This window comes from Trachinotus anak, unplaced genomic scaffold (genome assembly GCF_046630095.1).
Source record: "Trachinotus anak isolate AG129_WGS33_773 ecotype Australia unplaced genomic scaffold, CSIRO_AGI_Tana_v1 ptg000015l, whole genome shotgun sequence".
Lineage (NCBI taxonomy): Eukaryota > Metazoa > Chordata > Actinopteri > Carangiformes > Carangidae > Trachinotus > Trachinotus anak.
Window position 1 is genome coordinate 17,266,818 of NW_027273866.1, and position 26,046 is coordinate 17,292,863.

Consider the following 26,046-nt stretch of genomic DNA (forward strand, 5'->3'; position numbering starts at 1 on the left):
CAACCGAGCCACAGCCCGGGACAGACCCGGGACAGACCCGGGACAGACCCGGGAGCCGGTGGCGGGTAAGTGAAGGGCGGCCCCACGAATTATCTATTACTTTTGCCCATTTTAACCATTAGTTACTTTTAGCAGCAACATATTTCAACCATAGTTACTTTGAGCTAACTATTTAAACCACAGTTGCATTTATCTAACTAAGTAATGATTAGCTAGCTTTTTTAACCGTAAGTTAATTTTAGCTAACTTTTTCAACCATAGGTTACCTTTAGTTAACCATTTCAACTATTAGCTAACTTTTAAACTGTAAGTTAATTTTAGGTAACTGTTAGTTTCAACCATAACTTACTTTGAGCTAACTATTAATCACAGTTGCATTTAGGTAACGAAGTAATGATTAGCTACCTTTTTTAACCATAAGTTAATTTTAGCTAGCTTTTTTAACCGTAAGTTTTTTCCGAGTTTTCCCTGTAACTCAAACGTGGTTTCTCGGTGTGTGAACTTTAGTAGAAGAAAAAACAGAGTTAACGTTGGCGTCGCTTTCCACCGTTGGAGACAACTCTTACCGAGTAAAGAAAAGATGTTTGACGCTGAACTTGAAAACTGTCTTCTAGACTGGTAAGTAATCAGCTGTTAATGCTAATGCTGCCAATGTAGCAATAGCAGAACTTATAAAAGCTCCCATTAGTTCTTTTAGCAGCTAATTTTTTCATCCATAATTTACACTAAGCTAAGTTCTTCAGCCTTTAACTAATTGTTTCAATGATATGTTACCTTTATCTATTTCAACCATAAGTTACTCTTAGCTAACTGTTTTAACCATAAGAATCAGAATCAGAATCAGTTTTATTGCCAAGTATGTTTTCACATACAAGGAATTTTTTCTGGTGATTGGTGCAATTGAGGATCAGGGGGGTCAGCAACAGTGGGGCTCTCTAGCCTTGTTGATAAGGCTAATAGCAGATGGGAAGAAGCTATTTTTGTGGCGAGAGGTTTTGGTCCTGAAGGACCGCAGCCTCCTGCCAGAGGGGAGTGTCTCAAAGAGTTTGTGTCCAGGGTGGGAGGAGTCAGCTACAATCTTCCTGGAGGGATGGAAGATTGCAGCCAATCACCTTCTCCACAGAGTGGATGATACGCTGCAGTCTGTTATTGTCCCTCTCCGTGGCAGCAGCGTACCAGATGGTGATGGAGGAGGTGAGGATGGACTCAATGATGGAGGTGTAGAAGTTCACCATCATAGTCCTTGGCAGGTTGAACTTCTTCAGGAAATACATCCTCTGCTGAGCTTTTTTAATGAGCGAGCTGATGTTCAGCTCCCATTTGAGATCCTCTGTGATGGTGGTTCCCAAGAAGCGGAAATGCTCCACGGTAGCCACGGGGGAGTCGCACAGGGTGATGGGGGTGGGTGGGGGTGGGCTCTTCCTGAAGTCCACTATCATTTCCACTGTCTTCAGAACGTTTAGCTCTAGGTTGTTCTGCCTGCACCAGGTCACCAGACGGTCAGTCTCCCACCTGTAGGCAGACTCATCGCCATCAGAGATGAGTCCAATGAGAGTGGTGTCGTCTGCAAACTTCAGGAACTTGACAGACTGATGGCTGGAGGTGCAGGTGTTGGTGTACAGGGAGAAGAGCAGAGGAGAAAGAACGCAGCCTTGCGGGGATCCAGTGCTGATGGTCTGGGAGTCGGACACATGCTTTCCTAGCTTCATGTGCTGGCATAGGTCCCTGAGGAGTCCAGGTGCTGGAGGATGAAGTGGAGAGCCATGTTGACGGCGTCATCTACAGACCTGTTGGCTCTGTAGGCGAACTGCAGGGGGTCCAGGAGTGGGTCAGTGATGGATTTGAGGTGGGACAGGACAAGGCGCTCAAATGATTTCATGACCACAGAGGTCAGGGCAATGGGTTAGTATAAGCTAACCTTTTCAACCTTTAGTTAGGCTACAATGATATGTTACTCTTATTATTTCAACCATAAGGTACTCTTAGAAAACTGCTTCAACTATTAATTAACTATTTCAATGATAAGTTACCATTAGCTAATTATTTCAACTATAAGTGAGTCTTACTGTTCTGCCCTCTTCAGACTCCCCTTCCTTAACTAGATAGACACATAACTCATGTGTGGTGGATTTATTCAGCAACACCGCTTCATATAGACAGTATGTGAATGGAGTAAAACTAATTATAAAGAAAGAAAGAAAAACAATAATGAGCATATTAAGTCTGATTAATATACGTTTTTGTGTTCTATTTGTTTCATGAAGCCTTTCTTCTACACATGGCGACCAACTTGGTTAACTTCAGCCATTAACATGACAGGTTATCTGATTGAGAATGAACAACACGCGACAAAGAACATGGCTTAAACTAATCATTCACACAAAGCATAAACACTAATGCAAACATAGACATTTAAACTGTACATAGAGACAATGCCTCTGTCAGTGATTCCAGAAGAGGATGGATGTAGATGCTTTGCCAACCTGAATCTACAATGTTCTCTCAATCAAGGTGTCAAGGAGAAAACAAAACGGCTGACTACAAGATACAGAGAGTGAGCAAAGAGGGCTATATTACACTAACAGAATAAGCACCATCTGAACTAAACCCCCTTTTTTACTCATGCCAGTACACTTAGCTATTTTAATCTAACTACTTTTAGATAACTATTTTAATCGCGAGTTACTTTTAATTAACTATGTCACCCTAAGTTTTTCCTGTCACCCAATGTGGTTTCTTGCTGGGAGCGGGTGGTGGTGATTGTCACGTGACAAATGAAAGTGACAGTGCTAACTTTTGTAGAAGAAAAGATGGGATAGAGACAAGATGTAGTGTCCACGTCTCCTCAAACAAACATAAATTCAACATAAATCAAATGGCCACTGATGCACCATCAGTATGTGGTTTATGCAGGCAAAAAAGAAAAAGAATCAGTTCTCCAAACATAGCCATTGTATTTTCTTCTTGATTTATTCATCCATGAGCAAATAAACAAAGTGAACAAAGGAACATGCCTCCTGCTGCCTCTCCTGCTCTGGTAAAAAACCATACGCCCACCCAGGTGCATGCTGGTCCTAAACCAGCCTACCCACTGAACCCTGTGCCCATCATGTGACCTGAATAAAACAAAATACTGGTTAAATTAAAGTAATCCAAACTCAAAACAAATGATTGAGTAATAGTAAAACCAACAAACTTGTAAACAGCTCCTACACAAGAGTTAGATTTGGTGTCGCTTTCCACTGCTTGAGACCAGTCTTAGGAAGTACAGGAACAATGTTTGATGCTGAACTAACAACCTTTCCCCTAGACTGTAAACAGCTGTTAATGCTAATGCTGGCAATGTAGCAACAGTAAAATTTACAAAAAGCTCATTGAGTTACTTTTAGCAGCTAATTGTTTCAACCTTAAGTTACTCTTTGCTTACTATCTCAGCCATTTGCTAACTATTTCAATGGTAAGTTACTCTTAACTAACCTTTTCAACCATTAGCTGACTGTTTTAATGATACGTTAGTTTTTGGAAAACAATCTGGAACTTCACTTACCAGCTTCCAGTTTTTATTTACAGGTCTCACTTGTTTGTTATGGATCTTCTGATGTGAGGCCAGTTTCAGGTTCTTGATGGGTCTCAGATAAGGAGTCTGCAGGACGGTTTTCTCTTTACTCTTCAGAAAGTCTTTGTGCTGAGAGATGGACCAACATGAAAAGACATGAAACAAAGATGTGGTCATACTATAGAGCAAACTGGAGATGTAAGATTTCACTCAGAACTGCAACTAATCAAGAGACGCAACTAAGCATCAGCCTCTGAGGCTGGAAAATGAAGCCAACACTGAAGTACCAAAGCTGCAGTTCCTCTAATGACCACTAGGGTCTGGCTCCATCAGTGAGTCAATCCCCATAGACTCCCATGTTCAAATGTTTACAGCCTGGTATCAACAGACAGACACAACCACTGACAACAGACCAAGAGGTCAGTGTTGTACAAGAAGGACGGACTGAGTTATGCTCCTATAACACAACAAGAGGGGGTGGGGGGCAGCAGACTGTGCTCTGAGTACTACAGATCAGCATTTAGCTTGGTTCGTTTTTCCAATAATAATGATCAGAAATATTATTGATATACTTTATTCTACAGTAACTCTGTGAAAACATTAAGTTCAATTTAAATAGAAGCACATTAGTTGTAATTTTAACAAACAGATGTTGACATTACAACTAATTCAAACAAGTTTTAACTGTTGAACAACACACACACACAACACACAGGTAGACAGACTCATGATTTCCTGTAACTGCAGAGGGGAGCAGCCATTGAAACTGCAGGTGTTCAGTGAGTTCAGACTCCAGTTTAACTGGATGGAGCAGAAGGAGGGAAACTGAAGGCAGGTGAGTGTTAACACAACATTATTATTATTTTACTGTGAAAGTCTCTGGGTCAGTTTGTCCCTATGGACTGTGGAGGGAAGAAGAGTCACAGTGAACTTTTATCCACACAGAGACACACAGAGGAAAAAAACTTTCTGTTTAAATGTCTCCGCCAGCGAGAACTGGAGACATTTTGTTTTTGGATTGTCCGTCCATCAGTCCACGTCTCACTCTGGTGGACATGATATCTCAGTAACTCCTTGACAGAACTTCTTCAGATTTGAAACAAACATTCTCTTTGACTCAATGAGGAACTGATTAGATTTTGGTTTTTGAAGGTCAAAGGTCAGTGTGACCTGACAAAACATTTTTTAGCCTTTATTCAAGACTTCACAGCAATTATGACAAAATTTCACACAAATGGTTGATATTCTATGTGACTCTGGATAAACAGGGAAGTAACAAGAAACTACTATGAGTGGAGGAGGCAGAGGAGACAACAAGGTGGTAATTGTAGTTTTTGCTTGGTATGCTGGGGTGTGACAGTTTAACAGCTTGTTTGTCCTGACTCTTGTGTGTGTGAGCCCACAGTCAGTGTTACTGTTTCTCTCTCAGACTGACTAAGCCCTGAAGATGAGTGATTGTGTGGAGGAAGAGGAGGACAGAGCAGAGTCTCCAGGACCCAGCTCTCTGTCTATGAAGAGTGACTGGTCCAAAGGGTTTGATCCTCCAAACTTGAGTCCTGAACCAGGACCCTCAGACTCACAGTAAGAGACCTGCTACAAACCTGTGAACCTCCAGACTGTCTCTGTAACAGTGTTCAGTTTGTTGAGCTGCTGCAACAGAAAATAACTTCTTCCTGGTTCTTCTGTCTTCTCAGTGTGTTGATACTGAAGCGTCTTGTTTCTTGTGAAATGGTCTGAACAAAGGTCACATCTTTACTGCAGCTGATAACATGACAGAGATTTACAGAGGTCAGTAACTAAAGGGCTGTGGAGAGTTTCTACAGACTCACGTCTGCAGTAGGAACCAATGAGCTCAGAGCCACAGACAGAGGAGGGAAGAGTTCAGAGACGGACTAACACACTGTTGGTTTGGGTCTTTTCATGGGGTTTGTTGTCAAGAACAAACTGTAGAATAACAGCAGGATGATCCTTTAATGACAAACCGGACTGTCCTCACCATCACTGCTGTTTGTGCAGATGTAACTCTGCCACACTGTGTTTGTTCACTGTGTTGGTCAGTGAAGTTGCTGTTTGCTGTAGTCACAATAATCAGAAACACTGTGTAAGATGAAGCTGGACTCAGGAGAAAGAATCCACATGGAGAAGAAGAGCAGACACTTCAGCAGCTCTTTGTTTCAGTCATGATGTTTTATCTTCATGTCACTTTCCTCTGGGCTGTAGGGGGAGGACTAACCAGGTAGATCCAGATGTGGAGCTGAGGTTGAGGATACAGATGCTGAGCAGTGGCAGTGTCTGACCCTCTGGTCTCACCTTTGAACCACTGCTTCTTTAGAGCTGATGTGAGACAGGTCATCAACAGCTGGAGACACATTTAATGACTGACGGACACAATGTTGTTGTTTCTGGATGCTGCTGCTAGCCCTTCCATCCTTCAGTACAGTGTGTGGTACTGGATGGTGACGTCAGCTGAGAGTCCCCACAGTGACTCTGTCATCAGAGAATTGATCAGTGATTGATGTGATGTCATAAATCCTGTTATTTCCATTACACAGGGTTATATGTTGTTATTTCTAGTCAGTCAGCTTTCTGGTCAGTTCAGGCTGCACTGTAGGCTCCTTCTAGAGTGGCGGGGATTACCGTAGTAAATATAGTAAATTATTAACCAGGAGTTACTGTAGGATAATTGATGTGTGTGGTCCTCATCAGGTTGTATTAGATGGTCTAAGGTTCTGAGCTGGTTTCTGCTACTGTGTGTTATTTTGACTCAAACTACAGATAAAAACAAAAATGTCAAATTACTGAATGCAAATTGTCCACTGCAGCACTAGAAATGCATATTAACAGTTAACCTCTCCATGTTCTTATAACTGAACAATACATCAATACATCATGTATCAAACTGGTGTAAACTATTTCTTTCAAATATAACTAATGATAAATGACAAACTTAAGAATATACATACAGTCGATGCCACAAGAGATGAAGGCAGATGTAAATAGACTGTGGAGATGACCACAATGTTAACCATGGATGTATTGTAAGTCTTATAATACATCCATGGTTTTAAAGGCCCCATGGCATGAAAAATGTGATTTTGGTTATTTTATCGTGCTTTGGGAGGTCTCTGGGCCACGTATATACTGCCCCATGTATCAAACTGGTCATAAACGGAGAAACGCACACTGCCCATTTGTAGGAACTGTCTCTTTAATACGAGCGGATAGCACTTCCTCCTTTGTGTGATGTCACACACAAGGTAACTCCGCCCACCGCAACCTGTTGGCCCGCCTCCACTGTAGGTTCCAGGTGTGAGTGAATAACTGCACGGCGAGATGTCAAAGAAATGGTGTTGCGCTATTAAGGGATGCAAGGAGGGCGATGTGTCCCTGCACAGTCTGCCAAAAGCCAAAGTCCTCAGAGACCAGTGGCTCCTTCTTATTTTATTTTATTCGTAGCCGTTCATTGAATTGCCGTTAACTGGATCACTGTTAATGCCTTCACAAACGTTAATTCAAGAAAATACAAATGTCACCGTCACACAGCTTTGTTCATCACTATGGTTTTTTTAATGGTCTTCCAGAGTTTCCCACAGACCAGGCAGCAATCTGTGGCGCTCCACTGACACCGTTGGGGGAGACGAGTGTCACAGTGTCGTGGCGGTCGGTGGAGTCAGTCATTGTATGCAGAGTGTCTGCAGACGAGTGTGTGCGTGCACCAGTGATGCGCTGGTTGATTTTCCCGCGTACCGAGAGAAAACGACAACAACGGGAAAAAAGAAACAAAAACAGAATCATCCTGTGGCGGCTGGTCTCCATCCTGTGGCGCAGTTGCGGTGTTTCTGTGTTGGCTGCCGTCTCTGTCTCTGGATCCGAGTCCGGTTCAAACATATATGGTCTTATGCCATCCATCGCAGGTGAATTTTTATGAATGCAGCTTAGGTTTCAGCTACTTGCCTGTGATTGGCCCGACCACACGCCACTCAAAAACAGTCAGCCGATCAGAGGAGAGGTTCTCATTCTCTCTTCTGATTGGCCAAATGACCTGTGCCTGCTGGAGCTCCAGAAAGAGGCAGGTAAATAAACCCGGAAAAAGGTGCACAGCATGGGGCCTTTAACACACGTACTTCCTGTTCCTTTTCTTAACTTCCTGTTCTTGACACCTGAAACTTATACCAGAATCCACCAGCAGTTGGCAGAAAAAATATTACAACACTACAGCTGTAACAGTAAATTACAGTAAACCACTCTCACTTCACTTCATTCAGTCATTGGGTCTTTCATCATCATATGTTGGAGTCTTGTGCTGAAAGTTTGTCTGTACTGCTGCCAATCAGCTAATTCTATATGATAAACAAGAACTGTCTCCTGTATCTGCATTTACCATTCAGACCAGATTTACTGTAGTGGATAAAGTGGTCCCAGCACGATACATCACAAACCCACAATCTTTAATATGTGATATGAATAAAAACATGTTTGTGTTTGCAGAGGTCAGAACCTCAGACTGAGAGCAGAGTCTCAAGGATCCAGATGTCTGTCTATGAGGAGTGACTGGTCCAAAGATAGACCTCCAAACTTCAGTCCTGAACCTGGACCCTCAGACTCACAGTAAGAGGCTGTTTCTACTGTAAACTGAGCTGAAGATGATTCAGTTATCAGATGTATGTGAAGGAAACAGAGAGAAACCAGAGACCAGATTCATAAACTCTGTGTAGGTTCACAACCAAACCTCAGAGACAGAAACATGAACACACACTCTGTTCATCAGATTTATGAAGCAGAGCGTTCTCATGTTACTGTGTCATCAACCTCTCAGTGTGAACATGAGCCTGATCGCCTCCTCCACAGTTTCCATAGATGGATTCAGACACGTCCACAACCAGCTCATATATTATATTTCATATCAACAGCTGTGTGAGCTCCACCAGTCTGTAGAGATGTTTACTGTTGTCTCTGACTGTCCGAGCTTCTACACACTGTGAACCACAACAACACAACATTTAGTCAGAGCTCAGGTAGAGCTGCTGAAAGCTTCTGTTGTCAGGTTCAGTCTCCTCACTCTGGATTATGGCTCCAACACTGCTTCATTAGACTCAACAAGCAGCATTTTGACCAGGGCAGCCAATCAGAACAGAGATGTGGAGCTGTGACTGTGACATGTTAGTGATGAAGAAATGTCTTCACAGAGGGAGGAAGAGGAGTGGTGTCTCTGTGGAGGAGCAGCTGTCCTGCTGTGCTCTGTGTCAGGACGTCCTGAAGGATCCAGTCTCTACCAGCTGTGGACACTGGTTCTGCAGACAGTGCTTCACCTCATACTGGAACCAGTCTGGTTCTTCAGGAGACCCCTCCTGTTCCCAGTGTGGACAAAGACCCAGAACCAGACCTGGAGTGCAGACAGCCAGTCAGACCAGCACTGTACAAGGTGAGACTGAACATGTGTCTGCTGATGTCTTCATGTCTGAAATCAGGACCTGTTGTTTTCTCCAGTGTCAGTTGTTCTGTCACACAGCACTGACATTTCAGATGATTCTAAAAACCACAACATTAAAAAGCTTTTCTTTGCTGCTCTTTAGTTTTTCTGGAGCTGATGAAAATAATCAGCAGATTCTCAGATTCTCTGTCTTCAGTCTGACATTGTCTCTTCTCTTGCAGCAGATAGTGGTCTGCAGGTGGTTTTAGATCAACATAAGATCAGTCTGAGGAGCAGATGTGAACGTGTGGCTGAAGGAAGTGATGGAACAGGAAGTGGAACCCTCCTCAACAGGATCTACACTGAGCTCTACATCACAGAGGGACAGAGTGAAGAGGTTAATAGACAACATGAGGTGAGGCAGCTGGAGACAGCTTCCAAGATGAAGACCCTCCATGACACTCCAATCAAGTGTCAGGACATCTTTAAAGCCTTACCTGACCAACAGAGACACAACATATTTAAAACCTTACCTGACCAACAGAGACACATCAGAGTGGTTCTGACCAACGGCATCGCTGGCATTGGAAAAACCTTCTCAGTGCAGAAGTTCAGTCTGGACTGGGCAGAGGGCTTGGAGAACCAAGATGTCAGTCTGCTGGTTCTGCTTTTGTTCAGGGAGTTGAACCTGATCAGAGAGCAGCAGTACAGTCTTCTCAGGCTGCTCCATGTTTTCCATCCAACATTACAGAAGGTCACAGCAGAGCAGCTCGCTTTCTGTAAAGTTCTGATCATCTTGGACGGCCTGGATGAAAGCAGACTTTCACTGGATTTCAACAACAGGGAGGTTGTGTCTGATGTCACACAGACATCATCAGTCAACCTGCTGCTGACAAACCTCATCCAGGGGAATCTGCTTCCCTCGGCTCTGGTCTGGATCACTTCCAGACCTGCAGCAGCCAATCAGATCCCTCCTACATGTGTTGACAGGGTAACAGAAGTATGAGGCTTCACTGACGCCCAGAAGGAGGAGTACTTCAGGAGGAGATCCAGTGATGAAGAGCTGTCCAACAGAATCATCTCACACGTCAAAATGTCCAGGAGCCTCCACATCATGTGTCAAGTCCCAGTCTTCTGCTGGATCTCTGCTACAGTTCTGGAGCACATGTTGACTACAGAGCAGAGACCCTGACTGACCCAGACCCTGACTGACCTGTTCTCACACTTCCTGCTGGTTCAGACAAAGAGGAAGAAGCTCAAGTATGATGAGGGACATGAGACGAGTCCACAGGAGCTGATGGAGGCTGACAGGGAAGTTCTTCTGAAGCTGGGGAGGCTGGCGTTTGAACATCTGGAGAAAGGAAACATCATGTTCTACCAAGAAGACCTGGAGCAGTGTGGTCTGGATGTCACAGAGGCCTCGGTGTACTCAGGACTCTGTACTGAGATCTTCAAAAGAGAGAGTGTGATCTTCCAGAAAACAGTTTACTGCTTTGTTCATCTGAGCATTCAGGAGTTTCTGGCTGCAGTCTACATGTTCCACTGTTACACCAACAGGAACACCGACGTCCTGGAGAACTTCCTGGGACAAGATGATAAACACTGGGACTCAATCCCAAAGTCTTTTCTTAAGAAGATTTCTGGGATTTTTGGAAACAACCATCCATCTCTGGATGAGTTCCTGATGGCAGCCATGGAGAAATCCCTCAGAAGTAAAAATGGTCACCTGGACCTGTTTGTTCGCTTCCTTCATGGTCTCTCTCTGGAGTCCAACAAGAGACTCTTAGGAGGTCTGCTGGGTCAGAGAAAGAACAGTCCAGTAACCATCCGGAGAGCCATCAAGAACCTGAAGAAGATGAACAGTGATGAAATCTCTCCTGATAGAAGCATCAACATCTTCCACTGTCTGATGGAGATGAAGGACCACTCAGTTCATCAGGAGATCCAACAGTTCCTGAAGTCAAAGACCAGATCAGAGAAGAAACTCTCTGAGATCCACTGCTCAGCTCTGGCCTACATGCTGCAGATGTCAGAGGAGGTTCTGGATGAGTTGGACCTGGAGAAGTACAACATATCAGAGGAGGGACGACGGAGACTGATCCCAGCTGTGAGGAACTGCGGGAAGGCTGGGTGAGTCCAGACATGATCAATATAATTATTGATCAGTAGATTAGATTAGTAGTTGTGTCAAATTCAGATAAAAACAGTTTTCATTTATTCTCATTATTCTTAGTTTAATTTTTTATTTTTTATTAAATGTTTTGTTTAGAGTAAAACCTGATGAAACAAATTAAAGCAGTGATCTTACTCCTCAGTGTGTTTCCAGGAGTTTTCAGGTGTTTCCAGGTGTTTCCAGGTGTTGCTGCACATGAGAAAACAGTAGTATTAAACCTTCAGTGTCTCCAGCTGTGCAGCCTGATAAATGTCCTCAGGTGATGTCACCTGAGTCAGTGTGAGCGGAATCTGAAGACGACAAGTTTTTAAAAAAAATCTGAGGAGTTAAAAAGAAGTGAACCAGACCTCTGAACCCCCCATCCTGGGGAAATGATGAGCAGCTCACTGTCAGCATGTGAATCAGAGAAGTGTCACAGTGACAGTGGGTATATATCCACAGGTATCACATGATTACAACATGTTACCACACCTCACTCCAAATAAGGCTAAACTGTAGTCTGAACTAGGGCTGCACGATTCTGGAAAAAATGTGAATGACGATTTTTTTCTGCTTAGAATTGAGATCATGGACTTCCGGTTTGACGAGTTCGGTGATGGCAGCGTAGGAGAGTAGCTCCTGACATGTCGAAGTAAATATTGCCCACAACAACCCAAATAAGTTTAAAAAAACGTGAGTACGGTTGAATTTAGGACTGTGGGCTTCGAGAATGCGTAAATATCAGCCGAAAAAGTTCAAGCAGTCGGAGTTAATTGAGAGAGACGAAGTTAGCCAGGAGCTGCATGCTAGCAACGAAATGGAGGATACGGACTCGGACCACGGCCAGGAGCAGATGGAAGAAGCAGGTCTGGGCCTTATACTGAAAGAACTAAGGGAGTTTAGGAAGGACAACAGTCAGCAGCTGAAAGAGATCCGTGAAGAAATAAACAAAACTAACACTAGAATAGAGGAGGCGGAAAAGAGGATCAACACGGCTGAAACTCGGATACAAGGGGTGATGTGATCTGATCTCTTTGTTCTGGTTAAAACTTGAGCTGCAGCGTTCTGAATGAGCTGCAGCTGTTTGATACTTTTTTGGGGGAGTCCAGTCAAAAGACCGTTACAGTAATCAAGTCTACTGGAGATAAAAGCATGAATCAGCTTCTCCTGATCAGTTTGGGACATGAAACCCTTAATTCTGGATATGTTCTTAAGTTGATAAAAGGCTGATTTGGTGACTGATTTGATATGGCTGTTGAAGGTCAGATCTGAGTCTATCAGCACGCCAAGGTTTTGGACTTGGTCTTTAGTTTCTATAGACAGTGACTCAAGGTGTTTACTGACAGAAACCCTCTTCTCTTTATTGCCAAAAACAATGACCTCAGTTTTTTTCTTGATTTAACTGAAGGGAATTTTGGTTCATCCAATTTTTGACTTGCTCTAAACAGTGACACAATGACTATTGGACTGCAGTCATCTGGAGACAGTGCGAGATATATTTGTGTGTCATCTGCATAACTATGATAGTTGACATTAGAATTCTGCAGAATTTGACCCAAAGGCAGCATATACAGGTTGAACAGAAGGGGTCCAAGGACTGACCCCTGAGGAACTCCACATGTCATAGCCACTCGATCAGATTGATAACTACCGATGGTCACAAAATAACTCCGCTCCTCCAAGTAGGACCTGAACCATTTTAGGACTGTCCCGCTGAGTCCTGCCCAGGTTTCCAACCTGTCCAACAGTATACTGTGATCCACAGTGTCAAACGCAGCACTGAGATCCAACAGGACCAGAACTGACACCTTGCCTGAGTCAGTGTTCAACCTTATGTCATTTAACACTCTAATAAGAGCTGTTTCTGTACTGTGGTGAGGTTGGAAGCCTGATTGAAATTTGTCAAAGAGTCCACTGGAGTTCAAGAGGTTGCTGAGTTGATTAAAAACCACTTTCTCAACGATCTTGGCTATAAAGGGAAGATTTGAGATGGGTCTGTAGTTGGTTAAAATGGTATTATCCAATGTTCTCTTAAGAGTGGCTTGATGGCAGCTACTTTTAGGGCTTTAGGAAATGTGCCTGATTGAAGTGAGCAATTTATTATTTGCTACAGATCTGTTTGGACAGAGCTTGCAATAGTTTTAAAAAAGTCAGAAGGCGTTGTGTCCAGACAACATGTCGATGTTTTAAGCTGCTGAACTGTTTCTTCTACAGTTTTTTGGTCAATTGTATTAAACTCTGACATTACAGTTGATTTATTCCTAGGTGATTTTGGGGATTGCATGATTGTATTGTTTTGCTGATTTATGTTGATAAGGCTAAATATCAACATAAATCAGCAAAACAATACAATAGATTAAATTTTTTCATTGAAAAAGCAAGCAAATTCATTGCATTTTTCTGTGGAAAAGTGTTCTGAAACTATCTCTTTTGGGGGGGTTGTAAGCTTATCAACCATAGCAAACAGAGCACGAGCGATGTTGATGTTCTTATTAATCATTTCAGTAAAGTGTTGCTGTCTAGCCTTGAATAACCCATGGTTAAAATTACAAAGACTTCCTCCATGGTGTTTTTTGCCTGGTCAAGGTCATCTTAGATTTAATAGGTGCAATGGTATCAATGACATTTGAGATTTTGCAGTTTAAATTATCCAGGAGTTCATCAACTGTCTCTGCGGTCACAGTTGGCAACATGGCTACAGCCTCCATAAACTTAACACTGGTATTCTCATTTATGTATCTTTTCCTAACAGACACAGAGGATAACTGAATGTTTAGAGTTATCTGTAAGTCAAAGAACACACAGAAATGATCAGAAAGAGCCAAGTCCTTGATATCAACAGAGGTAATGTCAACACCTCTAGAGATAACCAAATCCAGAGTGTGGCCTCGGGTGTGTGTGGGTCCTTTCACATGTTGGAAGAGGCCAAAAGTGTCAAGAACAGAGCAAAGTTATTTGGCATTTGTGTCCATATTATTGTCTATGTGAATGTTAAAATCCCCTGTTATGATAAAAAAGTTGTAGTCAGTGCAGATAACTGACAGCAGTTCAGCAAACTCATCAAAGAATTTTCCTGGGTATCTTGGTGGTCTATAAATAATTAGGAAGAGAACTTTTGAGTTCTTTACTAAAAAACAGAGATATTCAAAAGAGCTAAAATCACCAAATATAGTTTCCTTGCACTGAAATACAGATTTAAAAATGGTAGCAACTCCCGCGCCTTTCTTACCACTTCGACACTTATTCATAAAACAGAAATTTGTTGGTGCTGCCTCATTGAGAATGGTAGCACAGCTACATTCAGTCAGCCATGTTTCACTAAGAAGTAAGAAATCTAGATTATAGATCATAATGATGTCATTTACTAACAAGGACTTGTTGGCTAGTGATCTGATATTGAGTAGAGCTAACCTTGTGGAGATAAAAGGAGACACTGGTGAGTTTTGAGGTTGACAAGCTATACTCACTAGATTGTTAGATTTAATTTAACCCTTTTTATTTCTCACCAGTTTGATCACTTCTGTTACCTGTCACCACAGGGATTGAAAAGGCTGCCTGAAATCCATAGGGCCCTGACTTTTCCTGGGGAAGAACATTGTTGATGTCAGTATTGTAGCCTGGACCCGGCACATATCAGTCAGACTCAATGATATGATGATTCAGAGGGGGTGGGGGGGCTCAGTGACTTTTGGTCTTTTGGTTGAAGGTGGCTTCCGACGTGGTGAAATGGGAGGGGGTGGGGTGGACGGAAGGGGTGGACGATGTGGGAGGTTAATGGGGGAAAATATGGGATCGTGGCGTGGTGTTAGTTGGATTCCAACTCCGAAGCTCTTCATCCTGTCAGGGAAATCCAGGAATGGGGAGTCAAGATTGAGTGGAGAGAGTTGGGGGCTGGGTGGGGTCTGGGGGGGTGAAGGTTGGGAGTCTCCTATTTGGGCTTGGGGAGACTCCCCTTTTCGGGCTGTTGGGGCTAGGGGGACTCCTGGTGTTGTGTTGTTGTGGTTGAATCCACTTGTTGGGGAGAAGATGGTGACTCTGCAGGTTCTTTCTGAGTCCGCTGTCCTCCGTTGTCAGTCCTTATCTCAGCGCCCTCACCAGAGCGCTGTCTTATCCGTTGTTTTGGATTGTCTTGTCCCTTGTCCTTGACAAAGACTGCTGGTGCCTGACGCAGATGATAAAAAATGTTGGAGCTTAGCAGCTGTACTTCTGACTTGTTGAGGCAAAATCCATCTGCCTTAAAGAGGTGCCTGCGTTCCCAAAAGATGTTGAAGTTGTCAATAAAGTTCAGTGATTGAGCAGTGCATGTATCTTTCAGCCATCTGTTTAGCATCATCAGCCTGCTGAATCTCTCATCTCCTCGCTGAACTGTTGGCAGAGGTCCACTGAAAAACACCTCAGTATTTAAACACTGAACTTTGTTTATCAGTTCCACGAAGTCTCGTTTTAATACCTCCAATTGTTGTTTCACAACATCAAGGGCTCCTGTGTGTATGATGAGAGATTTCAGTGTTGTATGCTCAGCAGCAATCTTCAGGATCTTTTTCGAGACATCAGACACCATGTCATTGGGAAAGCAGAGTACTTTGGTGTTTTTCTTACTGCAAAAGCGTTTTATGTCATTCACAGCTCCATCACCCACTATCAGAGTTTGAGGCCCAGTGGTTAGCTCTCTCTGTAGCCCTTTAGCATTCAATTTAGCCTCATACCTTTCTCTGGTCCTGGGAGATGAGCCTTCTTTGGGGGAGTCTGGGTCCTGTGAAAGTGGAGCAAATCTGTTCTCTAGTAGAATCCCTGCGTCTTGGGGCAGTTTGCTCTTAGTTTTTGTGGTTGCTTTCTCCGTGGTAGTGGGGTTGAAGAGACATTCCTGTATGATGGCAGTGCAGGCCATTCGGTGTCATACTGAATCTCCTGGTGCTGGGTTCTGCCTGATAACCGTCTTCCCATATTTGAGGGAGGCAATTTGTTGTGCTTTGGCTTTGCACCAAGAGAGTTCCAGGGAGGACTGTTTGATTTACTCCCATTTACGCCTGGCTCCTGCCATGTCTTGGTGGTGCTAGTTAGCTTGGTGTTAGCCTGCTCCCTTTCCGTGTTTTGGGATATCGGCAGAGTAGTTTCATTCCTATATTGTCCATTTATCTCGACGTTCACTTCGAGCCGATGAATTTTTGTTTCCAGTACTGCTATCTTCTGGAGCAGTTTGTGGTAATCTTCCGTGGAAAACAGAGGCATCTTGCTGCTAAGTAGCCTCTGTTAGCTGAGCTCCTCAATCCCAGTCACAATAGTGCAGGCTTGTGCTGATAAGCCACACTCTCTGAGTAAAACAGTTTAAAATAATAGTGGTAGCCTTCAGTAACTATCATAAATTAAGCTCCCAGTGATATGTAGGTATCCAGGACACGCTTTCCATAAAAAAAAAAAAAAAAAAAAATTCAAAAGGAAAAGATTGCAATGAAAAAAAAAAAAGAGAGAGTAAAGCGGAGAGCAAAGGAGTGAAGCGTCTGCACTCAAGCAAAGCAGGAAGTCCTAGAAGAGTTTGGTTTTCACAACTCCTTTATTAAGACAATACAAGCTCTTTATTATAACCCAAGGGCCAGACTTAAAATTAATGGTGTAGTTTCGAACCCCTTTTCACTGGAACGGGGAACAAGGCAGGGATGTCCAATTAGCCCCCCTTTATTTGCGATTTTTATTGAACCCTTGAGTCAATGGATTATACAAAATAAGAACATTAAAGGAATACATATGAAGGGAGGAGAACAAAAGATTTCCTTGTTTGCAGATGACATACTGATACAGTTATCCTGTCCAGAACAATCTCTAGTACATTTGTTTTCACTTTTGGATCAATATGGATCTTTCTCTGGATATAAGTTAAATGTTTCCAAAACACAAATTCTCAGTTTCAATTACAGTCCCTCAGAAAATGTGAAGAAAAGATATAATTTGAGTTGGGAAGCTGAATCCATGAGGTATCTGGGGGTGAATATAAGAGCAGATTTGTCAAAACTGCTCTCACTGAATGTTCTCCCCCTGAACAACAAAATCAGGACATTGGGAGATGGGATTTAATACCATTTCTTAATTTTGGTTCTCGTATTGAATCCGTTAAAATGGTTATTCTGCCGAGGTTGTTGTATCTCTTTCAATCCCTTCCACTAGATATACCTGATCAACAGTTCCAGGAGTGAATAAACTCATCTCCAGGTACATTTGGCAGGGGCATCGACCAAGAATCAAATATCAGAATTTACAGTTAGCAAAAAATAAGGGGGGGTTGCGCTTCCATGTTTAAAAGATTATTACATTGCAGCTCAGTTGAGACCGTTAGTGTGTTGGTGCAATCCAGAATATAGTGCTAGATGGAGGGAGTTGGAGGGGGCCATAACAGCAGAGTTCCCAATTCAAGCGGCAATAGAGGATAAGGGTTTGATGAATAAGTTAATTGATCTGGGAAACCCCTGGATTGGTTCACCACTTAAGCTGTGGAATAAGGTAATAACTAAAAAGAATTTGAAAGAGGCGATAAAAGTACTGAGATGGTGTGCATTTGATCCAGATTTCATGCCTAAAAATTTGGATGCAAGATTCAAAGCCTGGAAAACTCATGGACTAACAGCATATTGTACCTTTTTGTGTAAGGGGTCAGTGAACAGTTTTCAAAACCTAAAGAGACAATGTGGTCTAAATAATGATGACTTCTTTAGATTCTTACAGATTCGTCACTATGTTGAACAAATAAGGAGTATTTATGGATGCATATGTTTCTGGCCCGGCCCAAAAAACCATCTCAAGACTCTATAGGGGTTTACAACAAATGAAGGGTAGCTCACTGCATGTAAATCAGAAATGGGAGAGGGAAGGAAATCTAGTCTTAAGCGAAGAAGATTGGGAATATTTATATGAGATACAATGGAAAACTTCAAATTCAACACTATGGAGAGAATTTTGTTGGAAAACCCTTATTCGATTTTTTATCACTCCAGCTCAAAAAAGACACTATTCCAATTCATCTACATGTAGGAGACAGTGTGGATGCCTCGAGGCAAATCATTTTCACATATTTTGGTCTTGTTCAATATTGTTGCCTTTCTGGCAGGAGGTCTACAACATTTTGCAAAAAGTATTTCAGACAGATATTACTTTTGAGTTTGCATCATTATATTTAGGAGTTTTACCATCAGAAAACGTCCCCTCTAGTGACAAATACTTATTTCAGATTCTAAGTGCCGCTTCTAGAAAAGCTATAACAAGGAAGTGGCTAAAACTAGAAAAACCTACAGTGGACGAGTGGTTTGACATCATTTATAACATTTTTAAGATGGAAAGAATTACTTTTGCTATAAGACTAAAACAGGGACTGTTTTTGAAAAGATGGGAAAGATGGATTAGATATGTCACTCCCATTCATCCACCATTTGTCTAGTACCAGGTGTTATATCCATTTCCCTTTTTCATCTATGTTTTTCTTTTTCAACCCTTATGCATCAGTATATATTTTTCATCTCTAGTATAACAGATGTACACCCCAGCATTCTTGTTCTAAGGAGTTCTCAATTTTTGTATTTCATTAATTTCATCTGTTGTGTGATTGAGGGAGGAATAATCATCCCTATCTGTATTGTCAGTGGAATCGTGGAAGTATTACGGTGCAATTCAGTTGTAATTTACAGATGAATGGATGACATTGGCAATTTAATATGTGAAGAACATGTGAACCATGAAAATCACAATAAAAACAGAATTGAAAAAAAAAGAATTGAGATCACGATTTTTTGGCACAATTTTTTTTTTCAAATTTAAATGTTTTTCACACTCATTGGCCTGCAAAAGTAAGCACAACAAAACATATGATTGTGCCAAACATATGATTTATCCAGGACCATTATATCAACTTCTGAGAACAGAAAAAATAATTTAATTGACCATTTAATTAGGGTAACAAAAAAAGCAATCTTTTTAGAAGATCTTGAACTGTCAGGCAACGGGCATTTTCATTTGTTTTCTTGCCCTTTACAGCTTCGTCATATTGCGCTTTGTGGTGACGTTCAAGGTGATTGTATAAATTGGTGGTGTTACCCTGCGGTGCTGCTATTATGGCAAAACACTGCTTGCACTCTACTTGAGACAGACTTTCATCGTCTTGCCTGAATCAAAAATACTTCTACACCACTGAATGGGACCCTTTTTTTCAGTATGGGCACGGTGGGGTTGCTTAGCTGGTTTCCACCACTGTTACCTGGGTTTTTCTCTGGATTCATTTCGTATTTTTTTTCGTGTTCATTTCTCCTTACCACAAACTTTTCTCTGCTTATCTCATACTCATTCGCCGCTGTCTCTCTCATTCAGTCTACTCTTCTGCTGTCGGCTTTCTGCAACACTGCATCATGTGGTGTAAAGCCGCCCTGTCATTGGCCCAGCAAGAAAGCAAAGACATTGCAGGATTATGGAGCCATTGAGATCCTCTGGGGTAAAGTAGGAGTGCTTGTTTTGATGCAGCTGATGTAATAAAATGCAGAAAAACCATTGTCATTTAGAAATGAGATCGCATAGTGGTGTGAATCGAGATTGGGATTTTATTACGATTAATCATGCAGCCCTAGTCTGAACATTGATGAGTGAAGATGCTGTTGGACACAAACTCCTCTCACCTGAGTAACATTATGTGTCTTGTCCTTTTGCCCACTGAGCTCATTCTTAACTTGAACTGTGTTTGGACAGTTCTCTCTAAGCTCTGCTCCTCCCTGCATCCTTATCTATAAGACCTTGGTTACCATAGCAACAGAGGATAAAGGCGGCTCATCATTCTGATTCTGGATCAAATCACATGATGAAGCAGAACTGTGACGTCATTTTCCTTCTTCTGCTCAACAAAGATTCACAGTAAAACTCCGCAGGTCTGAGAGAGATGAGGATTATTGATCCATGTCAGACATAATCAGATCAGATGATGTTCATCACATTATCATGTTGTGTCATTATATACATCGACTGTATGTTCATCACCATTTAAATCTGATTTTATTCTGACAGATGTTATATTTTCTCTGATCACAGACTTGTTGGTTGTAGACTCTCAGAGATTGACTATGAAGTCGTGGCCTCAGCCCTGAAGTCCAACCCCTCCCACCTGAGAGACCTGGACCTGAGTAGAAACTGGAACCTGAAGGATTCAGGAGTGAAGCTGCTGTGTGCTGGACTGGAGAGTCCAAACTGTAGACTGGAGACTCTGAGGTGAGTTCACTGACTGGAGCTGTTTTTGTCTTTACTCAGTTCAAATGTTTGACGTCTCAGTTTTTCATTGGTTTGTATATTTGTGTCATTCTGACACCATGATACTTCAGCTGGTGAAAGGTCAAGGGTCATAGTTGATTCAGAGGTTGGTTATTGATGAGATCAGTGGGATGATGACTGCGTGACCTGGCCCTGTTCAGACCTGGTATTAACATCTGTCCTGTGTGATTGGATCACAAGTGGACTTCTCTAAGTTTGGGTGTGAACTCACCCAGGACACATTCAGGACATATTTGAGATCCGTTCACTCAGACCACATTCAGAGGTGGTCTGGGCCACATGTGGCCACATTCTTTCAGCAGTGCCAATGCAAATGTGGCCTACTTGATTGACATCCTCTGCCACAGTCTAATTAGTGACATCACAGTTTCATAATGAACTGAAAATATTTTACTATTTCTAATGGATAAAACTGTATTAAAAAAAATGTGTGAGGTCAGTTTAAAGGTCCTTTAGATCAGGGTCAGTGTTTGTGTCGTGGCCCCAGCAGATTCATGAAGACACAGCCTGGTCCCCACTGTGGCCCCAGTGATGGGTCATTAACATGAACACTGGGCCTCCATAGGAAAGATCCAGCTTCAGCTCATTGAACTGTGTGTTGGTGACTGACATGTTGTTTTCATGTCAGCATCACTGAGTCACATGATCATGTCTCCATGAAAGGAGTTTAGTTCCTGCTGTCCACATTGTCTGTGGAGCAGCCCCCTGATCACCTGACTCCAGTGTCAGGAGCTGGAGGACAAACTAATGTGAAGCTTCAAGGAAACAGAGAAAAATCAAGTGTCATATGTCCTTAAAGAACTGAGGATTAATAAAGAACTAAAGAGTGTCATCATTGTAGTGACCAGGTGAACTCAGTCAGGTACCTGAGGGGTGGTAAGAGTGAAAACAAGAGCCAATCAGTGATGAGAGGCAGTGAAGAGGAAACATGAAGAAAAAAAGGAACATTTACTACAGATGAGCTTCAACATCATTTTACCGAAGTGGATCCAGTTGTGAATCCTGTTGAATCCAGATCCTGTAACAAGTAGTTTTAAACTCAGTGTAGGACCCCAGAGCAGATTCAGAGCAGGACACAGCTGGTTGGTAAAATCAAGGACTTTTATTTGACACAAAGTCTCAGGAGAACAGGGGCCAGAGAGTCTGTGGGAAATCAGAGGGGCTGTAGTCCAGCAGGTGACTGGAGAGGGGGCTGCAAGTGAGTGGAGTGGAGTGGCAGGTGGTGGCGGTGATTTCAGCAGGTGGAGTAGGCAGCAACACCTCATTCAGCACACTGGAGAAGAGACACAGGTAATACACAAACAACACGAGAGAAAAACAAGCTGCAAACTTGTGATCAGAGAGAGATTAGGTGGCCTGAAGTGTTACCACCAGGTAAGACAGAACAATCTGGGAGGAGTGAGTGGAAGACCGGGGTTGTTCAACTGAGCTGATGAGGAAGGAGTTGCAGGTGTGCCAGGTAATCAGTGTGACCCCCCCCCCAAGCTGGGAGAGAGAGCACACACACACAAACACACGCACACACACACACACACACACAGGGAAGGGGGAGGAGATACAAGGAGAGACGGACAGGGAGAACACTGGGAGAGGAGCTGGGCTGCAGCAGGGCTGAGACAGATCCTCTGAAATGTGTTTGTGCTGCAGCTGCACAGTGAAAATAAGATTCTTCATCATCCAGCGAACATCAGCTCAGTAACTCAGGTGTTTCTGAGTGTGAGCTTAAGCTCACCTGGTTGTTGCTGCAGGTGTCATCAGCTGTGACACCAGTGGTGGACTGAAGCCGAGTGCTCATCCTCCAGTCATCACCAGAACAGGGTTCTGGCCTCAGAACCAGATCCAGGCTGGAACCAACTGCCAGGACTCCTCCTTTAACATGGTTTAATCACACAAACCTGCTCAGCTACAAACAAAAGAAGAAGAAGGTCACGTGATCAATGAAACAGTAAACAGACTCTTAGTCCCACATGTCTGATCAGATATTGATTCTGTATTGATAGACTGTTGTGAGGTCAGCACGTTTCCAGTTGTTCTTCTCTCAGACTGAGAATGATTCTTCAGGTTCAGCTCAGTTCAGTCACTGTGTGTGTGTGTGTGTGTGTGTGTGTGTGTGTGTGTGTGTGTGTGTGTGTGTGTGTGTGGTTTGTAATGAAAACAGTTTGTTTTTCAGTTTAATGTGTTTAGTTCTGGATTTCCTGAGACCAGGACCAAGTGAGACCTTGTTCCTGGATCAGGTCTGGACCTTTAGACTCTGCTAGTTCATGCATTAGTTACCTCAAGACTGGACTACTGTAACTCTTTATTGTCAGGATGTCCCAAAAATTCAGTAAAAAGCCTCCAATTGATCTAAAATGCTGCAGCATGAGTACTGACAGGAACTAGGAAACCAGATCACATCTCTCCTGTGTTGCTTCTCTGCATTGGCTCCCTGTAAAACATCTATCCAGGATAGAATTTAAAATCCTCCTCCTCACCTACAAAGCCATTAATGGTCAGGCACCATCGTACCTTGGAGAGCTTATAGTTCCCTATTTTCCCAATAGGACACTTCGCTCTCTAAATGCAGGTCTACTTGTGGTTCCCAGAGTTTGTAAGAGGGTGGGTTCAGGAGGCAGACCCCCTCTCTACCTTTAATCAGGCTTCAAACTGTTCTGTTTAGTAAAGCTTATAGTTAGGGCTGGCTCGGGTGTGTCCTGACCCATCCCTTAGTTATGCTGCTATTGAGCTAGACTGCTGGGGGATTCCCATGATGCACTGGGCACTCTCTCGCTCTCTCTCTCTCTCTCTCTCCCTCTCTCTCTCTGTCCTCATTCTGCAGGTCTCTCTCTCTCTCACTCTCTCTCTCCTCATTCTGCAGGTATCTCTGCCTCTGGAGCAGCAGGATCCAGATCCACCACTACTCATCTTTACTATTAACCACTGTTACCTGTCATTATTATTGATAACACCATTACCTATACAGCTGTTCCTGGTCTCTCTCTCTCTCTTTTCTCCTCTCTCCTCCCCCCACCCCCCCTTTTTTATCTCCTCCTAAACCCAACTGGTCGAGGCAGACGGCCGCCCACCCTGAGCCCAGCTCTGTTGGAGGTTTCTTCCTGTTAAAGGGAGTTTTTCCTCCCCCCTGTCACCAAGCGCTGCTCTTTGTGGGAACTGTTGGGTTTTTCTCTGTAACAAAGTAAGGTCTTGACCTGACCCTGTAAAGTGCCTTGAGATAATGAAGATTATGATTTGGCGCTATACAAATAAAATTGAATTGATCCAGTTCAGTCCTGAATAAAAGTGTTGCAGTAAGTTTTTAGTCCCAAATGTCTGATCAGATATTGATTCTGTATTGACAGACTGTTGTGAGGTCAGCAGCAGCTGATCAGCCTGTGTTGACATCAGCAGGTGTATGAATGTTGTGCTGACATGTGGATGTTGTGTGTAGAAGGCTGACATGATCAAGATCCACAATAACACAAGGACAAAGTCACTCTGCTCATTTTAGACACAGATCATTGATCAGGACAAATGTGATTGATTATTAATCATTGATCTACATCTTTGTTTCTTTATTCAGGTTGATGAACTGCATGTTGTCAGAGATCAGCTGTTCTTCTCTGGTCTCAGCTCTGAAGTCCAACCCCTCCCATCTGAGATACCTGGACCTGAGCTTCAACAAGCTGAAGGATTCAACAGTGAAGAGTCTGTGTGGTTTTCTGCAGAGTCCAGACTGTAGACTGGAGGCTCTGGGGTCAGTTCACTGACTGTTACTGTTGTAGATCTTAGATCTTTAATCCACAACTGAACCTGATGAATCTTCACCCAGAAGCTGAATCAACTGACTGTGAATGAATGAATGAATGAATGACATTGTAAACAATTGTTGTCTCACGTTTCCAGTTGTTCTTCTCTCAGACTGAGAATGATTCTTCAGGTTCAGCTCAGTTCAGTCACTGTGTGTGTGTGTGTAGTTTGTGATGAAAACACTCTGTTTTTCAGTTTAATGTGTTTAGTTCTGGATTTCCTGAGACCAGGACCAAGCGAGACCTTGTTCCTGGATCAGGTCTGGACCTTTAGGCTCTTATCCAGTTCAGTCCTGAATAAAAGTGTTGTAGTAAGTTTTTAGTCCCACGTGTCTGATCAGATATTGATTCTGTATTGACAGACTGTTGTGAGGTCAGCAGCAGCTGATCAGCCTGTGTTGACATCAGCAGGTGTATGAATGTTGTGTTGACATGTGGATGATGTGTGTAGAAGGCTGACATGATCAAGATCCACAATAACACAAGGACAATACATCATCCAGGTTTGAATTATTTGAAGAGGATCAAACGCGACCTCAGCAGCTCCTCGCTGCTCAACACCAACATGAAGGTTCCTCACAGGCGTCAGCTGTTCCACTGGAGAACCAGCAGGTGGCAGAGTTTTTTCTGTGAGCGCTGGGATCCAGAGATGAGGATCTGATCAGCTGTGGAGCAGCTTCTGCTCTGATCTTCAGTTTCCCTCCAGTCACACAGCTGATGTCACTGAGAGGAAATAACTTTAACCAATCAGGGCTTTACACTGTGTCAGCTGAGGCCTGTGATTGGACCATCTCTGACCTTTAACATCTGTCCAGAGGTTTGAACGTTTGCAGGTCTGTGAGCTTCCAGCTCCGTGTTCACTCCAACACGCTAACATGAGAGCTGAGAGGAAGCAACTACGCCACACAGCTGCTGCACATCTGGTCTGATCAGGACTGAGGTTCCTGCTGCATCACTGACTGATGGAGTGAGTCTGACTCTGACTCATCTCCTCTGTTCTTCTTCTTCTCTCAACAGACCGTGAGGGAATCTGTATGAAGCTGAGGATGTAGAGGACGAAGACTCTCAGTGCTGCGGTCTGAACTGATCTGAGGTCAGCTCCAGAGTCCGGTCCACCATCGTCTGGATGTGACGGAGCTTCATCAGTGACTCTGGACCTAAAGGTCATAAAGTGGAGCTGAGGGTCATCTGAGGCTTCAGCAGTGTCACAGAATCAGCTGATTCTCCTCCTCAGGTCCAGTTCAGGAGAAACTTCCTGTTTGTGTTGCTCTCAACAGTCTGAGCTTCACAAAGAGGGAATTTCAGTGTAAAGTGACTTAAACTCTGAAGGTTAGTTTGACTCTGACTCAAGTTCTTCAGCTGAAGATGTTATTGTTCAGGAGGAACATGTTGTTGTCTGTGTTGTGACCAGCAGCTCTGTCAGTGTGTATCTGTGAGTGTTGTTTCTGACGGGCTGTCCATCATAACAGAGTCAACAAGAATCTAACCAGTGATGGAAACACATGAAGTTTGAAGAAAATCTTTAATATAACAAATTAAATGTAGACGCTGCCATCAGGTGGTTTTTCAGGCGATTCCACAAAACAACATTTTTCTCACATTGAAGTTGTGGCCCCGTCGTATCGGGCCCCAGGGAGCCGGTTCCCACCGAGAGACAGACTGATGGAAATCTGTCGTCACATTTCATTGAAATATCATGAGGAGAAAATAAGGCTTTATTCACAGAACATCACTCAGTGGAAACAGACAACAGGCGACAAAAAGTCACTTCACCAGTGGAGTCTCTGTTACCTGAGTCTGAGTCTGATTCCAGTGCTCCAGAGATCTGACACAAATAAATTAAACACATTTA

At 43.1% G+C, this 26,046-nt stretch overlaps 1 pseudogene; it reads left to right on the forward strand.

The window, feature by feature from the left end:
* The first annotated feature begins 42 nt into the window (after positions 1-42).
* LOC139633159 (protein NLRC3-like) lies at positions 43-25,869 on the forward strand (annotated as a pseudogene).
* Positions 25,870-26,046: the final 177 nt, after the last annotated feature.